Source organism: Suricata suricatta, unplaced genomic scaffold (assembly GCF_006229205.1).
Source record: "Suricata suricatta isolate VVHF042 unplaced genomic scaffold, meerkat_22Aug2017_6uvM2_HiC HiC_scaffold_120, whole genome shotgun sequence".
Lineage (NCBI taxonomy): Eukaryota > Metazoa > Chordata > Mammalia > Carnivora > Herpestidae > Suricata > Suricata suricatta.
In genome coordinates, this window is record NW_021856000.1 from 2424 (window position 1) to 16722 (window position 14299).

Consider the following 14299-nt stretch of genomic DNA (forward strand, 5'->3'; position numbering starts at 1 on the left):
GACTCCGTGGAGTACAAAGGAGACAGACGGCCAGCAAGCACAGGCTATCTGCATTTCCCTCCGTCATCTGGGGTACTTCCTTGTAGGATTGCTTTATGCCTTGTAAAGCAACGTGGCTGGGAGCAAACTTTACAGGCAGCTTTGCATCCAGCCTATTGTACGCACTGCCCCAGGGACCCGTATGACCTCCCGCCGTGTGGGAGCACCTCCTTGATTTAAGCAGTCCTGCTCTCTGGATTTTAGACCGTTGTCTGTGATTAGCTGCACTAGGTAATCGTGCGACGAAATGAGACTCTGGGTGAACTTGTTTCTCTCCTCCCTGTTCTGTTGTTCGGGTAGATTCCAGGTGAGGAGGTCCTGGGTTCAAGGGCAAGTGCTGTGGGTATTTTCAAGGCTTTTATTTATTGTTTTGCAGAAGAGGCAAGTCCGTGCAGCGCCCACCCCCCAGGAGTAGAGCAGAGAGTGAGGGCCCAGGTCTTCCCAGGGCACTCGTGGGCCTCGGGTCTTGACGGCAGTGCTGGCAGTTTTGCTAATGAGCGAACTGAGTTCCGAGAGGAGTTGAGGCTTCCCTGACCTCTGCAGGGGCGAGTCGCCTGCAGGGCCAAGCCTCCCAGAGGAAGGCTGACTGTCCTTCCCCCCCCCACCCCCACAGGCTGTGGACCCCTCCTCCATCACCTTGGTGACCCTCGACTCCTCAAAGGAGATGCTGTTTGAAGCAGGTCCCAGACCCTGGGTCCTTGAGCCTTCCAGGTTCTTCCAGAACATCACCCCTGAGGACCCAAGCAGCATCAGTCTGGCTCTCTTCGGGCCCTCCACCTCCCTGGATTACCAGCAACACTGGATCCTCGTGACCCGTGACCTGCCAGGCCTTGGAGGAGCAGGTGAGCGTGGCCACCCCTAGACCCACCTTGTGCAGATCGAGGGGTGCAAAGTCTCATTCCCTGAGCACCTCGCTGTGCTTAGCTCACCATTTCACAGACAGGCAGACTGAGGCTCGGTGAGGTGGGATGACTGAGCGGATGCAGGCAGGTCGACCCGGGGGAGCAGCTGGGACCTTCCTGACACATGGTGGCTTCGCAGGGGCTCACCAGTCTCGGCTCCCTCTCCCTTGCTGGGGGACCTCGTCTCTCTCTGGGATGCATCATTTCCCGCCACCAAATCAGAGGATGACACGAGACTGGGGGTCACAACCAGAGGCCCCAGGGTCCAGGCAGATATTACAAATGAGTGTGGCCTTGGCGTGGATTCAGCAGATAGTTTTTGGTGTTTCAGGATAAGCCAGGAATTCCAATATTTTATTTTCCTGTGGAATCTCTTGATTTTTGTTTTTCACAACGCTAAATGAAAACCAAAAAATATAAGAGATTGGGTGGACAGAACACAACAGGACTGTGACTTGGGCTGGAAGGGGCAGGATAGGATGGCAGCTACCCACCAGGTCCCTGTGCCTGGCACCCCGGAGGCTCAGTGCCGCCCATACAAAGCGAGGTGGGAGGCCAGCCCAAGCCAAGAACAATAGGAGAGGGGCACCGGGGGCTCAGCTGGTGGCGCGTCAAGTCTTGACTTTAGCTCAGGTCATGATCCCAGGGTTGTGGTATCGAGCCTTGTGTCGGGCTCTGCACACAGCATGGAGCCTGCTTGAGATTCTCTTTCTTTCTTCCTCTGGCCCCTCCCCTGCTCTTGTGCTCTCCCTTTCTCCTAAATAAAAAAAAATTTTAATGTCCTTTTTTTAAATTTATTTTTGAGAGAGAGAGACGGTGAGCAGGGAAGGGTCAGATCGACAGGGAGACACGGAATCTGAAGCAGGCTCCAGGCTCTGAGCTGTCAGCACAGAGCCTGACGTGGGGCTCGAACCCATGAACAACGAGATCATGACCTGAACTGAAGTTGAATGCTCAAGTGACTGGGCCACACAGGCACCCCTAAAATAAAATATTAAAAGAAAATTAAAAAAAAAAAAGAGAGAATACATGTCTTTGGGGAATGGGAAAATCCCCTTGTAAACGTAATAGTGTCAGCTGATGTGAAAACACATGCACAACCACCCAGGGTGCCTTTATGAAGCTTGCACAGTGGGACTCTCTTGGCGTGAGCAGAAAGGACACAGTGAGACGCCCTAATTCCCACTGGATACTTCTGTTTCTTTCTTTCTTTCTTTCTTTCTTTTTTTTTTTTTTTAGCTAATAAGGAAAAGAAATGTAATAGCATGCTGCAAGTAAACTCGGTCCGGAACAAAGCTAGAGAACGCTCTTCTCCCTGGCTAGGCTTGCTCCTCCATGTCCCGCCTGAGGCTGTGGGGTCAGACTCTGAACAGAGGTGCCTCCGGGGACCTTCCACTCCCATTCCCTGTGCCTCAGCTCCTCAGCGCTCTGGGGTGGAGGCCGAGAGCCTGCAGGCCAGCATGGAAAGCACCCTCTGCCCTGTCTCGGGGTCAGGAAGAGTGCGGGGCTCTGCACTGGACCACTGTGTCCGAGAGGAGGTGCGTGCCCTTTGCGGGGCCTGGGGTGCTCCCCTGGCGCTGGAGCCCCTGCGTGAAGGCCTCGTGCATGTGGCAAGAGCACTCCCCACACTCGAATCACTGGACCTTTGTTACCCCTTGGTTAGGGAGCTCTTGTCTTCTCATTCCACAGAGCAGCAAACTGAGTCCAGGGTTGCTGGGAGGAGAGGCCAGGCTCATGGTGGCACAGGCAGGCACTCAGACACGGCCTGGTCCTGCTCCCGCCAGGTCATCGCCCTGTCAGTGGGGAACAAACCCAGCTACACCAACCCCTTTGCGGCACTGGAGCTTGCTGTGGTGAAGTGCGTCAGTGTCCCCGCCCTCCAGGCTCACCCTGACGCCCGTCTACGCCAGCCCCCAGGTGGGCCTGTCGTGTCCACTGCTGCAGCAGAACAAGCAGGTGGTGAGTGGCCCGTGCTCGCGGGGTCAGAGAGGGGCTGGGAAGGTGACGGTTGGCATGGCGCTGCCCCCACCTGAGCTCCACCACCCCTGCACGGTGGGTGCCCGTTTGCGTGTGGGTGTCATGTCCCGGATGCGGAGGGGGGTGGCGGAAGATTCAGAGAGGCAAGTCCACTGCCCCAGCATCACAGCCGCTGGGCCAGGTGGGAGTAGCACGTCTCTGGCCCCAGACTTGGCTCCCCTCTCTGGGTGGCACTGGGTGGTTGGTGAAACTCAATTTCTTCCGTGACTCGGGGCTGGTGTGTGTGGGCAGTGTTTGTGCGGTTCAGGAGTGCTGCTAAGAAGGGGGTGACCAGCTGCAGCGTTCTCCACGGGTGGGAGATAGGGAGCTGTGCTCAGACGTACATGTGGAGGGGGAGGAAGTGTGACCAGCAGGGGTGAAAGGTGAAGCCCACAGGTCTAGTCCACCTGGGCTTACGGCCAGGCTAGCCCTCCACGCCAGGACACCCAGAGACCAGGTGACACATGGAGGACGTCAGAGCCCTGTGGTTCAAGGTCAGGGGTACAGACACTCCTGGCCAGCCCTTGCCCCCAGCCCTTCTCAGAGGCAGAGTCTAGGCAGGTTTCTTTCCCCTCAATCCTTCACCATGCATTTATTGAGCACTTTCTCTGTGCTGGGCACAGATTCCGGGGTTCTAGAATACAAGAATACTCCGGACATGTGAGACTGCTGCCCTATGGTGGTGACAGGAGGTCAGGAGGCCGACAGAGGGTCAGAACCATCATGGAGCAAGTGGCACAGGGTGGGGGAGGCCTCCTCAGATGGAGTCAGGAAAGGCCTCCGTGAGGAGGATAGTTACCATGTCAGGAGATGGCAGCCAAGAATAGCTGAGGTAGGGGTTCTAGGCAGGTAGAAAAGCGCGTCCAAAGGCCCTGAGTTACGCCTGTGTGACTTGTTCCCTGTCGCTAGGACCATCTGTGAGGCCAGGCTTGTTGCCTCTCCTTCATGAGTTTGCCCACAAGGCTCAGAGGGGAGTGGGGTCCTGGAGGACCTAGAGACACCCAGTTGTGAGTGCAGTGCCCCCTCTGCGGCCCCGTAGCTGCTTCTCTTCTCCCAGCCCCAGCCCTGTGATTGGTCCCCGAAGGCACCGTGTCTGGCTGGCCCCTGCCTCAGTAGCTCCTGAGGGCCCTGTTCTGGGGGTGGGAGTCCCTCCCCTCTTTGCTGTTTGCCCCGAGTGCACACAGCGCATGTCCTCTGTGCCCCTGATGGAAGCTGTCAGAAGCTGTCTGTGCAGGCGGCCTCTCCCACTGGGACAGAGAGATTTGGGGCTCAGCTTCCTGTGGATGATGGAGGCGGAGAACGGCTCTGTGTGCGGTCAAAGTGCATTTCTGTGCAGCTCTGTGGGAGGCCCCAGACTCCAGCCTCTAGGACTTGGGGCCACTCCTGCCTGTCTGGCATGTGGCTCTTGGCCCCACTTCCCCTGCCAGTGTGGTTGAGTTTTCTTCCTGCTCTTCTGGTGCTCTTCTGTCCTGTGTCCTGATCGCTCATCTCTGAGGTCCCTGGGCATGTGAGCCCCTCTGCTGCCCCCGGTGCTGGTCCGTGATGGTTCAGTGCCTTGGCAGCATCATTTCCAAATGAGGATGCTTTGCGCCCAGCCTTGGGGCACTGTCACTGACCCCATGGGGGCCGGGCAAGGTGCATCTGTCTGTGTTCCCTCTTGACAGGTGAGGAGAACTGGCCCCGAGCCCAGAGCCCCTCCGGAGGCTTGTCCCTGTGGCGCTACATTTACCCCTAGCTCAGGCCTGGGTGTTACCAGAGGGGAGCAGACGATGGCTGTAATTACCGAGTCGAGAGTCTGTGTGTTTCGGACTTTTGTTCCCCTGAATTTGGCAGCCATTGAGGTGAATGTCCTGAGAGCTTCACACTGGAAATCGCTTTCATGAAGTTAGCAAATTGCCCCTTTTCTATAGTCCTGCGAAGCCTGTACTCTATTGAAAAAGGCACCCTGCTGGTCCCCTGGGTGTGAGGTCACGAGCCAGTCAGCAGCTGACATCATAGGGTCTGACAGCGGGGCCTCCACTCCTCCTTGGATGAGAGCAGGTGATGGCAGCCCCCTGGGGTCATGGGTGGGGGGCGTGAGTGGACGGAAGGCGCTGGGCGTGGTCAGTGTTACGAGTTTTACCTGATATGCTCTGCTTAGCCCCTGCCAGCAGCTTCCCGTTCCCCAGCGCAGAGGCCAGCCCCCTTCTGTAACCTGCAGCCTCTGGGTGCTGGTCCCCGGTAACCTCCACCCGCTCCACCTGTGCGTGGACGCCCTGTCTGCATGTGTCCCCGACTTGCTGGCCCTCTGGCCTCCTTCCCCTCCTGTGTCCCCACGCCTCCCACCTGGGTCCCTCAGTTCTTTATTCAAACATTACCCGCTGTGGGGAGAGGGGGAGGCAAATGTCTTTAGCCTTTAGACCTTAAGTTTCTCCCTTCCCTCAGCATTTCGTATTCTGGCTCCCTGTTCCTCTGCCCCCAAGCGCTGAACGTCCTCAAATGCTGTGAATTTACATGTTGCCCTTGTTCCTGCGGGTCTCTAGAAAAGACCCCAGTTCGTGGTAGGCGCTCAGTAGATGGACACATGAATGAACACAGAGACAAGCACACTGTACCCGCGTGCCTGTGGCATCTGCCCCCAAATCTTGCAGGCTCAGATGTCTTGGAATCAGCAGGCGGGGTGCTGCTGAGGAAAGGGCCTGAGGGTAGGGTGGGTGCATACCTGGAGAGCAGGTCCCCTCCGTAGAGCTGTCTGCCCCCCTGCCCCAGTTGTAGTCCATCCAACCCCAGGCTGGCCAGACCTTCTTCTTTTCAGAGAAACAACCAGGCAGGTGTGTGTGCATCTTCCCTGTCTTGGCACCTGGGGCAGTTGCCAGGTGAGCTGTGTCTGGCCGTCTGCTGGCTGTGACCTCTGGGTCAGCCCATGGCTGTCTCTCTTGACAGAAAGATGACAGTCAAGGCAGCAGAGCACGCCTCTGAATTGGCTCGCGTGTGTCACAGATCTCACTCGCCAGGAAATAATGGACTTGAAACACAGAATTGCTGTGTGATCCATCAGCCCAGGTCTTCCAGAAGCCGTCAGCCCATGATTTATGATCTCCCTCAAGGACCTTGAAAAAGATCTATCTGTGCCGTGAGTCTTGGGCGCACTCTCAATTTAATTTTATGCCTCTCCCAAGCCTGAGGGCGCCTGAGATGGGTTCACTGAGTAAATCATCATCGAGGCCCCACTCCAGAATGGAGCTGACCCGTCAGAGTGACAAAGTGGAACCAGGTTCTGACCTGACCCCAGCCCTCTGTCCAGGTCGTCCTGTGTTCAGCTGACTGTGGCCGAGCACTCGTTGCATGCCAGGGGATCAATCAGTGGGGGCTTGGAAGGAGCCACAGCCTGGCTGGCATACCAGTGAGAGAGGGGGAGAGGCACCATGCTCTGGGGAGGCTGCGCAGTCACAGGAGAAGCCTGTGGGCTTTAAAAATCAGACCAGGAGAGTTCCACCCCAAAACCTGTGTGGCCTCGGGCAACTTGCTTAATGTCTCTGAGCCTCTGCCTGCCCGTTTGTAAAACTGGGATACTGGTTTTGCCTCAGATGCCTTCTGGAAGGATCCAGGCATGCTTGGTGCAGACTGTTCACATACTTCCGTGCGTGCAAAGGGGGAGTAGGGGGAGTGAAGCGCATGAGATTTCTGCCCAGTTGACATCTGGGGAAAGCATGGGACCACTTTCATTCTGGCCATAGTTACAGCTCCTGACTGAGCCCAGCAACCCCAGGTGATAACAGGGCTGACCTGCATGAAACATTTGCAGCTTGTTTGGGTTCAGTGTTCTCTGGGGGCGAGTGAGCTAGAAGGACTGGGGGCGGAGCTCTCGTGGTCCCAGTCAGGAGCTTGGTGCCAACATCGGTGTGGACAGGGAGGCTAGGCTACAGTCACGAGCAGGCACGGACCCTGGGGACTTTGCTCAGTACAGTTCACTCCTTGTCCGTCCTGCATGTGCGTCACGGTGGCGGGGCCCCTGCTTCAGGTCCCCGCTCCCACCCATCCAGGCCATAGTCGGTGGGGCAACTGGCGCAGTGGACCGGGCTGAGCGCCTCTGCGGGGAGGAGCAGGTGGCACACCCAGGTGGGTTGTGCCCTTGCCCTGAAAGTGTTCCCCCCGAAATGGTTTTAAGTCTCATTTCACCTTTCATGGATCAGAGAAAGTCAGAGGTCACTCCTAACTTGCAAAGGCCAAAAAGTCCAGTGCTTAGTCTTGGTCCCGTGGATGCGGGGGAACTGGGCATAACCACTGTATCCCTGCCTGCACGTGGGTCACAGGGAGCCGGCCCCTTTCTAATGGTCTCATACGACCCTTGTTTAAAACAGCCCTGGGGCCTGAGCTCTGTTGCAGCTCCCTCTTCACAGGTGGAGAAACTAAGGCTGTGGGCAGTGGGCGGCGTGCCTCGGTGGGGAGAGGCCATGGCTCTTGTCCAGGCAGCAGGACTGGGATGTCTGTGGACTTGGGGTCCTGGCCTCACCTGCCCCCCTGCCATTTTGATGAACCAGCATCTGGGAGGAAGGAGAGCAACTTGGCTTGGGCTCCCAGGGGCAGGTTTGCTTGGGGAGCAAGAGGGAATGGGAGAGCAGTTATTCATTCAGGGTTTGAAGCCTACCTCTGAAGGGCACACCACTCATTTGCCACGTTGCCTTTGATTTGTTCTTTTCTTCTCTGGGGCTCTGCTTTCTCACCCTCACTGTGGGGATGACAGCTCCCATTGGTTCTGCAAGGAGACTTGCAGCTGAATGGCTCTGAAGTTCCTATTAAACCCAGGCGAGGGCAGGGTTTCTCTTGGAGGGGCTCCTCGTGCGTGGGGCAGGGAGGAGGTGGCAAGGGTTTGAACAGGTAAGACCAGAGAGTAAGGGTAGAGCAACCTGGCAGGGGTGGCGGGGCTCTAGGGCGGGGTGGCACTCCTGACCTTGGGGCCTGATCCTTACTTCTCGAGGGCTGTCCTGTGCATTATAGGGTGTTAGGCAGCATCCCTGATCCCCACTACATGCCTGTTGCACCCCGACCCAGATGTACGAATCGAAAATGCTTTCAGATATCACCAAGGCCCCTTTGAAGATCAAACGTGTTGCCCCTTAAGGACCATGGACTGGACTAAGAGGCCAGGTTGGAGCAGACTGTGAGACCTCTAGACGACTGGGTAGCAGTAGTTAGTGACCTGCCCCCTCCATCACCAGGATCCAGGGAGCTCTCCCCAGGCAGTCAGCCAGGTTCAGGGGGTGCGTCGCACGGTCAAGAGTGGCAGCGCCCAGGCCTGGGCTCGGCCGCCACATCTGACTTTTGCTTCCTGCAGGTCTCAGTCTCCAGTTACTGCAACCCCCTGCTGGACCTGGCCTTCTACGACCAGCAGGGCTGCAGATTCGACACCTTCAGCTCTCTGAGCATCCTGTGGGAGTCAACCAGGCCGTCAGTGGCTGGCATCAACCTGACCTGCCCATGCAGGACGACAGGAGCTGCCTGAAGAGGCCACACGGTGAGCCTGATGACTCAGGTCAGGAGGACACGGTGTCATGAAACCCCAGGCAGATGACAGGTGTGCTGAGCAGGACTGGGAGCTTTTGTCTGGGACTCCCATTTATCCAGAAAGCAAGCTCACTGCTCTGCTTTGATCCCGGGCAGACATTCTGTGAGGCAGGAGCTTGAATCCCTGTTTGAGGGATGGGGAAACAGCCCAGGTCGAACAGATCAGCTAGCCTCCGAGACCCGTGCCGCTCGGTGCCACGCTGCTGTGGCAGACCCTTCGGCGGCCACATTGAATTTCATGCAGCGCCCCCCAAGACTTTTGCTCAGGGCCCGCTAACTCTCATGGTGCACGCAGTTTCAGAAGATCCAGTGATGTACTTCCAGGACCATGCAGATGATAAACTGCAGATCACAAGGGGCGGACGCTGCTGCCCAGGCAAAAACCCGACATCCGTTTTCCTCTCCCCTGACTCAGGCTTGCAGCCCATCTCGGTCCATGAGGCTTCGGGGACCAAGGCCCTCTCCGCCACGGCGACCGAATACCAGCAGACCAGCCTCAACACGGCCAGAGTGGCACAGCTGTTAGGTGCCCGGGCCCACCGGTGGCAGGGATGCCTTCTGCCTCTACCCGCAACCTGCCCGATGTCCCAGACTCTGGAGCCCCTCGCAGCCTCTGTTTACTGTCCCTGCCTCAAGTGCCTTCCCACTGGCCCGTGGCCGCCAGCCTCCCGCCCTACACGCTGGGCATTCAGGCGGCGAGGCCCTGACCTCAGACCCCACCCAAGGATGTGCCCAGGCGGCCTAGTCTCTGTGCCTGTGCAGCCACCATGCCCGCTGCCTGGAATGCTGTGCCCTCACTCCCTCCTCGCCACCAGGGGGCCCTCCTGATTTTTAGGACCAGCCCCATGTCACTCCCAAGGCCTCAGATGGCCCTGTGCATCCCCTGTGCTCCCCCTGTTATGGTACAGAGACCCCTCCACATACACACTATTGACACCATCTGCATGCACATGGGTCAAGGCCCACTGACCCTTGCATCCCCAACCTAACATCTCATGGGCCCTGGTAGAGGCACTGCTCCTGGGGGGCAAGTGGGTGTGTGGAAGCACTCCCCAAGAGCGGCCCTGCTTAATGGCATGCACCCCAACTTGGGTTTTGAATTGGCAAATGTAGCAGATGATGACTGAAGGAGAAGGTGGGACTGGGTTCCTAGGGATCATAAGGGCCAGGACTCGGGCTTGAAATTGTCTCCTGGGTGGGGACCAAGGGGGTGGAGACTCAAGTGGGAGCAGCGCTGAGGCTGGCTGTGGGGCAGAGGCCCGAAGGAGCACACCTGTACGCCCTGGGTCATCTGTCTGCACCAGAGCAGGGAGTCTCCTGGCTGTGGGTGGCCTCAGAGGCCTCTCCCTTCAGGGCCTCTGCACTTAGGCTCTTTGCCTGTGCACCTTTCCCTAGTGACACCCAGCACACCTTCCCCTCTGGGCATCTGCTCACTTGAGAGTCCCCTCACCCCACCTGTCCTTCCAGGTATCACAACCAGTCCTAAGCTCTGACCCAGGCCTTCCTTTACTTTCCCTTTTAGTTTAATCCTGACGTTCGATTAGTTTGCATCATTGCCTGAGGAGAGTTGTCAATGCCCAGGACAGCCCCAGGGCTGGCACGGAGTTGGGGCTCACACGTGAGTACAGGGCTGGGTCGGGTCCAGCAGTCCCCCTGGAAGGACACGTGGCAGCATCACGTATGGATTCGGGCCCCCCCTGCAGGAGTGAGGGCTGTGCCGCGTCCCCTTTGAGCCCCCCGCGGGGACACCTCCTTACCCCCACCCTGCACCTGGGCTCTTTGCCCATGTCCCCGTGCCTCACACAGGGCGCTGCAGCAGGTCATTATGTGTGCATCTCACACCTTTTTGAGTAAGCCCTGAGGATAAACCTGCCACCAGAGAGACAACTTTCCTCTAAGAACAAATGCTTTGAAGAGCCCGTGTTAGTCTGGGCTACCTTTATTGGTAGTGAGCACCCCATCTCTGGAAGTAACCAAATGGGAGCTGGACACTTGTCTGGAAGACTCGAGATGGGATCTCAGCATCAGAGGCACATTTCCCCAGATGATTTGTGAGCCCCTGTTCAGCCCCACAGTGCTGCAGCGAATCCCAGTTCAATCCCACAGTGCTGCAGGGGACCCCTGTTCAGCCCCACAGTGCTCTAGTTCCAGGGTCACCCCTGTGTGGTCTTCAGCAGCAGCTGATGCTAAGATTCTCCAGTCCAGGTGAATATTGATGTCTCCATTTTACAGATGGTTCCAGTAGAGCTATCACTGTTCTCTCTTGCTTGTGGAATGGCCCATGCCCACAAGTCTCATCCTCATATGGCCCTTGTGGAATAAGACACAGTGGCCAGTGCAGACATGTCCCAAAGGACAAGCCCAGCACTCTGGAAGTACCGGCAGCATCCCGTGGGGCAGGCCCTACAAGTGTTGCTGTTGCCCCAGAACGTGTCCCAGAGGCACCTTGACCCCTGGGGTCTCTGCTTCCCATCCCCTGTGCAGAGACCACTGGCCCTCAAGGAGGAGATTGGAATGTGGTTCCCCTCGCCTCTTCTGGCACCTGCCGGGGGAGTTTGTCACAGAGCGTTGACAATCTGTGACAGACTCTAGCAGCTTCTCCCAGATGGATGTTTCTGAAGGACGTTGACAGGTTTCTTTGGCATCTTCCAGCTGCTAATTAGCAACATTCTCATTTCCCTTCATCACAGAGACAAGAAGGCCCACAGCAGTTCTACAACGAGCTCATAGAAAATGTTCCTTTCTTTCCTATCGATACACATTCGGGACGCGAGGAGGGCCCCTGGGTGTGTTTCGGCTTCTGCGCATGGCTGCAGGGGAGCCGCGGAGTGCACACGCCGCCGGGGCTGTTGTGGAGGCTGTGTTGCCTGCACAGTGCATGGAGGGCTGTGCGGATCTGCTCATGGCCCCCCCAAAATTCTGCAGGGGGCCTTTATTTCATTGTTGGTTGGCTTGCCCCTAGAGTGTTTACCTGATTTAAACTTAGGGCTTTGTCCTTCTCACCAGTTCTTTACGTGTCAAAACAAGTCCTTCAGGCAGAAGTCATGTGATTATAAGGGCAGCAGAGAAGGACCTACCGTGCGCCAAGCACTTCATACCTTTAATTAACGTGTTCATCTCGCAAAGATTGGTGCCTGTCGTGTGCCTGCTTCCGGAGGTTTAAAATGGGGTGGGGGTGTCTTTGCAGTGAAGACCAGAACACAGTGACCCGGGTATGCCCATCCACTCAGAATGTCCACAAGGTCTCTACTTCAGACACGGCTGGGGCCGAGATAAATGTTGGGATGCATGAGACTCACAGAGCTGGGACTTGAGACTGTGTGGCCTCTAGGGTGTCTTTGCAGGTTCTGAGATTCTGCAAGGGCAGGTTAGGATTTCCGAGTGAGAGCTGGGAATGCTGGGAGCAGCAGGACTCAGCCCCACCCAACCTCTCAGGTGTACCCTCTGCTCCCGGCCGTGTCCACCATCAGGATCCATGGCCTGTGCCTGGCTTTCCCAGCCCCAGAGAAGGCCGCCGTCCGTGTCTCTGACCTCCAGGAGCTGAATGTTCAAGTGGTTGACAAGGTCAGTAGCCACTTGCTAAAAGGCCCCTCATTGCTGATGCACAGAGACTGGGGGAACGGTGTTTCTGTGGGAGCTATTGTCCTCATGCCCTTTGCTTTTCCAGTCCTGGGTTCTGAGTCCCTGCACCGCCCCCACCAAGTTGCTTCAAGCTCATAGAGTTGTCTCACCTTTGTCGTTGTGTGTGTGTATGATGTAGAGCAACCTCTGAGGTTCTACTTTTTCATGCCGCTGGACATCAGTAAGAGTCAGTTGTAAATCCCACCCAAAGTCGTCTCCTCATGAGCCCCAACTCGAGAATTCCTGGTCTCTAGCTGACATAGGTCACTAGCCAGCCAGGCACACCTCTATCTGATCATGGATTTTCTCCCTAGTGTGTGGGTTTTGGATTTGGGGGAATCTTACCAGCAAATGAGTAAATTGCTTTTGCAGAAGGAATACATGAAAGATCTAGAGTATTCTTTAATGTAAATGGGGAATTTTTATTGCTGCCACTACCTGAAGGAGCTGCGGCCAGGCTCACAGAGGGCTGCTGTCAGCTTCCTACCTTCCTGACTGGAGAGAACGGTTAAGTGATTTAAAGGGGAATGTTCGAGCAGCTTAGAGTGCTTGCCAAGCCAACAGTCTCTCACAGAGCCTCCAATGTCCCTTCTGTGGTCTTATCTCCACTGGTCATTTGCCCATCAGACTTCTGTTTCCTTGGTAAGCAGTTCTGACTCCTTGTAACTTAAAGTTCTTACTGTATATATTATATAGTGCCAGATGTGAGCTATTCGGTCAGTGAGCACTTATGGACCTCCTACTGTATGCCCTTCTGGCTGTGTCTTATCACTAACTAGATTCTTAGTTCTGTAAGAGTAGAGTGTTGTTTATGCATTTAAGTATCCCCAAAGCCCTTTGTATGCAGTAGGCACTTAATCGATTTTCATTTGTTGATTGTCTGATTCTCTGCAGTTCAAACTAGGTCTGTGGGTTTGAGGAAGATGATCCTTCCACAGAAAGCCTTAGGGGACAGTAGGTGATAGAATTGGTCACTCAGAGGCTACCCTGAGTTTCTGTCCCCTGTGATGCAGGTGGAGATTGGAAAGACAGTCAAGGCCTATGTCCAGGAGCTGGACTTTCACAAGAAGCCTTTCCTGGCCAAACACTTCTCCTTCATGGACCTAAAGCTCTGAGCAGCCTCCAGGATCATCACGTTGGTGTGAGTCCTCGCAGGGGTCAGACGGAGGCATCTTAGGGACAGGACGGGCAGGTCCCCGGAGAAGCCCCAGCCCCTCCCTCTGATCCAGGCCCCTCGATGAAGCTCTGGATACTACACCGCCACGTCCCACGTCCAAGGTGTGGCCATCGGCCAGACCAGCCTCACCGTGACTGTGAATGATAAAGCTGGACAGGGACTCCCCTCAGCCCCGCAGCAGATCCAGTTAACGCAGTTTCTCTTCCCACCTCACAGGACCAGTTCAGCCCTTGCTGTGTGTGTGCGCTGAGGGGAAGTGTGTCATTTCTGTGACGGGCTAGGAGTTATGGAGGTCACCCGGGAAGCTGCCGTGGAGAAAACATGTTCAGATCTGTGCCCTGTGATGTCTTCTGCTCGACAAGGGAGCCATCACCAGTCCCAGGGATCTGGGGAGGCAGCTCCAGAGGGAGGGGCCTGAGTGACTTTTCCTTCTCTCTGGGACAGAGCAGGGCAGGATGTGACTCACAGAAGGGGAGTGCTTGTCACATAGCCAGGGAGTGGAAGAAGACTCCTGAAACCCTTAAGCGCCTGAAAGGCTCTGCGGGCAGACTTTGGCTCCTGTGCAGAAGCGCCTCTGGAGGATGGGTCTGGACCCGCCCTTAAAGGCGGCGGGCTTCTGCTTCGGGAGCTCTTGGCGCAAGCAGGTCCTGAGCAAGGGACGTCTGAGGTGCCCCGCAGTCCCCTCAGTATGTCCCTTGGGGCTTGTGTTGTGGCATTAGGTTTTCACAGACGCCTCCCAGTCCCTGGGGGCCAAGGCAGCCGTGGCCAAATCCACAAATCTGGTCCACACAGGGGCTGATAGGCTTTCTATTAAACTGTTCTGGAGCTGGTGGTTGTGGTCTGTGCCTCTAGACAGAAGGGCTCCTTTCTCCCGATGAAGAATTCATTTCTGCCTATAAATAGCTCAGCCCTGTGGAGATGAACCCTGATACAGAAAGCAGCCCCTTGGTGGCCAGCATGGGTGCTCACCGCACAGGCACTTCCTGTGCTCCCGCCAGGC

The 14299-nt window shown here is 56.5% G+C and overlaps 1 long non-coding RNA gene across 1 annotated transcript; it reads left to right on the forward strand.

Annotated features, from left to right (window-relative positions):
• Positions 1 to 655: 655 nt before the first annotated feature.
• Positions 656 to 14129, forward strand: LOC115284607. The gene is made up of 7 exons (XR_003905283.1): positions 656 to 881; positions 2726 to 2900; positions 8272 to 8451; positions 8917 to 10119; positions 11937 to 12065; positions 13136 to 13263; positions 13516 to 14129. It is a non-coding gene; the product is annotated as an uncharacterized LOC115284607 (long non-coding RNA).
• Positions 14130 to 14299: the final 170 nt, after the last annotated feature.